Raw genomic sequence first — 7,121 nt, forward strand, 5'->3', positions numbered from 1 at the left:
ATAAATTTTGTAAAACTTAATAAAAATAAAAAAATAATTTACAAATTTTTTTAAATAAAAAACGTTAAATCAACCTAATAAAAAACAGTTAACAAATTTATATTTTTTATAAAAAGTTTAAAATGTTTGTAAACTTTTAATTTTATCAAAATTTTAATGAAAAAAATTAAATGTATTTTTATAAAGTTTGTTTAAACTTTTTATTAAAAACTTTTTGTAAGGTTTTATTTTATTTTTATAAAATTTACAAATTTTATATAGTTTGTGTAAAGTTTTTATTAAACACAGTAAACTAAAAGAATTTAAAAAATAATAATTAAAAACGTTTTAAAAAGGGAAAATAAAATAAAACTTTTAAAATTTTATTTAATAAAAATAAACTTTGTAAAAATAAAAATAATTTACAAATTTTTTTAATAAAAACGTTAAATAAACTTATTAAAAACATTTTACAAAGCTTTATTTTTATAAAAAGTTTAAAACTTTTTAAATAAAATTGTAATTAAATAAAAAATTTAAAATTTATAAAATAAAAATAAAAATTTACAACAAAATTAATAAAAACTTTAAACTAACTTTATAAAAAGAAACATTTTACAAAGTTTTATTTTTTTATAAAAAGTTTAAAACGTTTGTAACCATTTTAATTTTATCAAACTTTTTAATAAAAATATAAATTTAAAAATGTTTTTAATAAAAATAAAATTTGTAAACTTTATAAAGTAAAAATAAAATTTTACAAAAAAAATGCACCTAATTTCAAAACACCACATGTTGTATAGATATGTATCATAGTGAACAAGAGTTTGTGAAAAAAAAACAAAAGAAAACTATGGAAAAACCATAGATTAATGAATAAGACAAGGGAAAATCATTTTTTAAAAAAATTTGACAAGCAAAATCGAAAATAACACGTTTTAGGAAGTTAGAATATTTTTAGAAGATTTTTAGAATATTTCCATAACTGAAATTTTCATTAATTTTCGCAAAAATCAGGTAATCTTATCCGTAGAAGGCGCATTCTAAAAGTTTAGAACATTGACAAAAATCCAGAACACGCATTCTACTTTTAGTAGACGGAAGAGTACATTTTAGAAAACACATTCCGCGAAATTTAGAATACTTAATAAAAGTAGAAGATGCTTCCAGACGAAAAGTAGATAGCTTTAGGATTAGTAGAATGCGCATTCCACTTTTTTAGAAAATTAGTAAACAGTAGAATGTACGTTCTAAAAATAGTAGATGACCATGTTTATTTTAGAAAACGCTTTCTACTATACCATTTTCCGTAGAAGGCACATTCTACCTTTAGTGGAACGTATTTTCAAATTCTTATTTATCAACTTTTTGAAAACAAAAAAATATCAGCATGTGTATATTGGTGTTTTATTAATTGTTTGTATTTTTAATATTTTTTTTGATTCACAAAAGTATTTATTTCATTAGTTTTCAGAAATAGAAAGGGTAAAAAGGAGAAAAATTGGACAAAAAATGATTTATACCAAAGGGACAACACCCTTGTTTTTTTGTTCTCTATTAGCAATTTTCCCTATTTTTAGTGACATGAATGTGATTTAGTCCATCTCTAACGATTCATTTTATTTTATTCTTCAAAGTAGAGTAACTGTATAATAGAATTGTATTCTAATCCAATAATACTCTATTTTAGAATTAAAAAAATAGAGTAATAACAAAAGATAAATAGATTATTCTTCAAAATAAATAAATTCATTTTTACTCTATTATAGAGTTGAAAATATAGTACTATTGAAACATTTTTATTTCAAACTCTATTTTAAAGTAGAAAATATAATACTATTGAAATATTTTATTCAAAACTTTATTTATAGTGAAAAATAGAAGTGGAAATGCTCTTAGTCAATAAACTAATTTATCACATGTGTTATATTAAATTAGTTTAGTTTCTCTTTCTATTTGTCAAAACAGGTAAAAAATTAATTATTCTGATTTGTTCCAACGAAAAATGTTTGTGTTCATATAAAATAGATGTAACATCTTCTTTTTGTTGTTAATATATCAAAATAATAGTTAATTATTCAAATGTATCCAATATAAGACCAATAAACATTAATTTATACTCTAAAATAAAATAATGAGTTTTTTAGAAACTATTAAATAACATTTAGATAAAAGTAACATTTTGATATAAATTTATTGTTAACTACCAAAATAATTCTCTTTAACTTTGATCAAAATCTGGATTTAAACTGAATGACCACTAAAACAAATTAAGACTAACATTATAACACAATGTATATCAAAACATCATATTATAAATATAAATTCATAATTCAAATACATATATTTATCGACAGTTATATAGATGTTTTGTAACATCCACTTTTATTGAATTCATAATAACACTTTAGATTTATAATTTTAACTACAAATAATTTTATGCCGCACACAACACAATTAATTATTATCACATTTTAAATATAAAAATATTTTTGATCCGTGCTTTGAAAGCACATAACTATTTTTATGGGATTTTGTCTGAGTCGTTTTTTTCCAAATAGGTGTTGTCTTAGAAAAATGACACTCTTTCTTTTATCCACTGGGTTTTTATTCTTTACAAAATTATACTGAAGTTTTTTCTGAAAAATGTGGTACAATTGTTTTTTTCCTAACTTGCTTTCATTATTTTTTTTATGTTCCTATCTAAATAATGTATTTGTTTTTAAAATATCAATATAAATATGAAATTTATATTCAACTTTAAATCCCAATATTATTAGTATAATTTCATAAAACCCATAAAAACAAAAACTTTAATATTTAGCAATTTAATTTTTACTTCACTAATTAAAATGAATAAAATCACAATAAAAAAACACAATCTCATAATTCATAAATATTCATAAATGGACGTAAAAAACATTAAACAAGACACACCATTGTCAAAACTTATGAATCTATAACAAGAACATAAACAGTTATGTTTATGACATTGTTAAAAGTTAAAAATAAGAACACATCCGCGCTGGCGCGTACATCAAAGGCTAGTATTTTATTTAAACAAAAAAAAATCTACATTTGAATTCCATATCTTATTGGCTTTCCAATAATATTTCTTTTTTTTTGTTAAAGGATTTTCATAAATGATTGTATTTTTCACAATTTCGTAGAAGCTGAACTACATCTTCCATGGTTTTTTTTAAACATGAAAAAGTCTATGATTATAATTATACTATGTATGAATGAGTGACTCACGTTGTAGTTTATAAGGTGAATATTTTTAATATAGTTTTTAGTGTAACAAACTATACATGTATGTAAAAATGAGATGTATAATGCATATGACTCACGTCTTTCTTAAAAAAAGCTTAGCACTCACGTAAAAACACTAAGATACATTATACTTTAAATAATAAAATTAGATCTCGACCCGCACGGTTGTGCGGGTGTTATTTTCGGTTTTGTATGCATATATATATATATATATATATATATATTTATTTAGATCATTAGTAATATACATTTTTAATTTTAATCTAATATTTAAATATTTATAAAACTATTTCAAATAATCAACTGGTTAACCATCATATGTATTTGTTGCTTCTTATTATATATTTATCTTATTGTATTTGCGTTTAGTTATTTGATATATAAGATATGTGCATGAAAAACATATTTGCGTTTAGTTATTACACGTTTTTCAAAACTGAATTTTTTTTAGCAGTATTTCTTATGTTTATTCATTTTACACGATATATTATTATATACAAAGGTGAAAGATATGTTAATTTTTATACATGTAGTATATAGTTTGTTAATGTTAAGCCGTTCTATCATAATATTATATTTCAACATAAATATTTATATTTATGAAAAATAAAATTTATAAATTATCAATTTAATATAATTTTATCATATTAAATTCAATATAATAAAAAATTAACATGATTGATTATGATTATATAATAGATGAAATTAAGATATAATAATTATTTTTCATTTCATAAAAGACAACTGCATATATTAATGTATGATAATATTTCAAAACTAATTACTAAATTTTTGAAAATATTTACATATAATTTTGAAAATTAAGATCTTGTTAAGATCTTTTAATAGATTTTTCGAAATTTTTAATATATATATATATATATTAATTTTTTAAAAAAGATATCAAAAGATATTATGAATAAATAGTTCAAAGATTTTATATATTATTAGTCTTATTAAAATGCATTTAATAAAAAAGTTTAAAAATGGACCAACTCAAAATCACGTATGAAATGAGGTTATAACTTCTATTTTAATATAATAGATTATTAGACAGTATTTTGTTTCCATTAATTTCTGGCATATTTTGTTTTTATAGTATTTCCTTAAAATTAAATGACAACGACACATTTGTAAAATACTTTCGAAAACTTCATATTTTTTAATAATATAAATTATTTAATATTTAAATATGTGTATATCTTTGGTTGGCAGATTTCATGGACAATTATGGTTAAATAGGCATATTCGGTTGGGATACTTGTAAACTCTATTATAGCAGATTTTAATCATTTAATTTTATAATTATATGATACAGAAGTCAGATTTCTTTATATATTTTTCATGTACATAAAAATGAATAAAATTCTAACATATGTTAAGAGACTTTATTTTTGTATAAAAATATTACATAATTAACAATTTTTAACACGTTTAGTGGTAAATGATAATTTATTTAAATGAAAGCATTTTAAAAAATTTTAAAAGGTTAATTTACCAATTTAATATAATATTGTTATATTTAATTTATATATTACTTCTATTATAATATAATACATACTATAATTATAAATTTATCAAAATAGCATAGAACTTTTGTTTTACAAATTATCAGTGAAAATCATCACTTAGATTGTGTTTTTATTAAGTTTAAATATGAGACACATTTTCACTATTAAAAGAGAAATACCATTTTTATTTACCATAAAAATCATAATAGGTCCATTTCATCGGTTACGTAATATGACATAATAATCAATAAGAATATTAATAATAAATGAATTTTCACTATAAATTTGAATTTTATTTTCAGTTATAAAAAATCTGTTGAGCTCTATAATAAATGAATTTTCACTATAAATGAACTTTTCTTTAAGCTCTTTATGTAATTGTCGACTTTATAAAGTCTTGCACAAGTTCAAAATTCAGCACTACAGAACAGACAGTGTTTAGCTTATTAGCAACAAAAAGACAAAAACAAATTGAAAAATTAACTTCTGAACTTTTTCTATAATCAATTTTGTGAAAACTGGACCAAAAAATGACTCAAATTGTAATTGTTTATCTGAGTCAATGGTCAGACCGGTCTAACCGGTTGAATCGGATTTTAAATTCTAATATAATGTTAAATTAATTAACTATAAATATATGTAGAGATATATAATTATTTTATGAACTTTTGTATCACTGTTAGAATCTAAAAATGATAAGAAAATAAAATGAAAATTTCAAAAATAAAATAAAATAAAATAAAATGGAAACTACTTTATTTAGATAGATTTTAAATTTTTTTTTAAACAAATACAATTTTATCTTATTTTTTTAACTTTAATGAGAAAACTGAGTTTTAATATCAAACTGGGTTGGCGATCTAGCGAGTTTAACCATGTTTTAACAGAGCTCAAATCCGGTTTTAAAGCATTGATTATAATTAGAGCTGGGAAAAAAGTTTTAACCCGGAGAACCAAACGGAATTCAATCCAAAAAGTAGTACCGAACTGAACCAAAATTGGTAAAATAGCTGAACGGGTTTAACTTTTTCGTATCTAAGGACCGAAACCAAACCCGATCCGAACAGGAATATTTTGGGTATTCAAATATATCCGAATCAGATTTATATATTTAATTATGGTAGCTATTTTTAAATTTAATATCCAAAAAGTATCCAAAATGTATAAGATATTCTGAAGTTGTCTAAATATTTGAAAATAAATACAAATAGTCAAATGTAAATATCTGAAATAGCGAAACAATACTCAAAATACCAAAAATATTTCAAATATTTATTGATTCTCTAACGAAGTATTTAATCCAAAAGAATTTATATGATAAGTTTAGATATTTTGACATATATGATTCAAACCCTAAACCAATGACTCATGAACCAATCTACATTCACTCATCTATGTTGAAAATAATTCAATTTTAGATAAACTGAATTTACATCACCGAAAAATATTTATTATTACATTATTTCAATTTCTACCCATCAAAATATTTTTTATAATTTTTTAAAAATTATTTTTAAGATGTACTGAACGAGAAAACTTATACAGAAGTCTTCCTAGAGAGGACTTATTTGTAAATATTCTCTAACGGAGGGTTATAATGGTAAAACTAAATACATGTTTTTTGTTTGTACATAAGAAGCTGTTGTAATTTCACTAGGTTTTTAAGTTACTTTTGCATTTGATTGAATTTGAGATTTCTTTTCTATTTAAAATCAAGTTTTGAGTCATTTTGACAAATCCCTCAAATAAATTTGATACATACTGAGAATATAACTAGAAGAAAAACATTATAAGATTTTGAATGATAATAATACTATGTTAAATTCTTATAAGTTTTCGTTACTTTTATAAACCTAATCCTACTCTCCAACAACTAAATCTAAAACAATAAACACTAAATCATACATCCAAATGTTAATGTATTTTTGGAAATTGATAGCCAATTTATGATACTTCAAGCAATTTCTCTATAAAAAGGAGGTACAGCTGTACTGCCCGCCACCTGGGTTCGAGCCTTGGCCACAACGGATTTAACATCCCTTCCGTTGGGGCGCTGGACCCTCTTCGGGGGATAGTTGGGAATGTGGCTGCCCAGATACCAGAGTTATCAAAAAAAAAAAAAATTCTCTATAAAAAATCACAGTGAGTATGTTTTTAGGAAATTGTAGTAAATTGTTTTTAGAATAGTTATCAAAATGTAGTTTGTATTGGTCTAAATTTAAATAGAAAAAATATTTTCATCAATATGACCTTTTAAAAAAATAACTGCGTTTTTAACAGAGATAAAAATCTAGCATTTTTGGATTCTTAAATAATTTGATAATAAAAATTCTAATGTAATAATACTTCGCTAAAGGC

This window comes from Raphanus sativus, chromosome 6 (assembly GCF_000801105.2).
Source record: "Raphanus sativus cultivar WK10039 chromosome 6, ASM80110v3, whole genome shotgun sequence".
In the NCBI taxonomy this organism is placed as follows: Eukaryota; Viridiplantae; Streptophyta; class Magnoliopsida; order Brassicales; family Brassicaceae; genus Raphanus; species Raphanus sativus.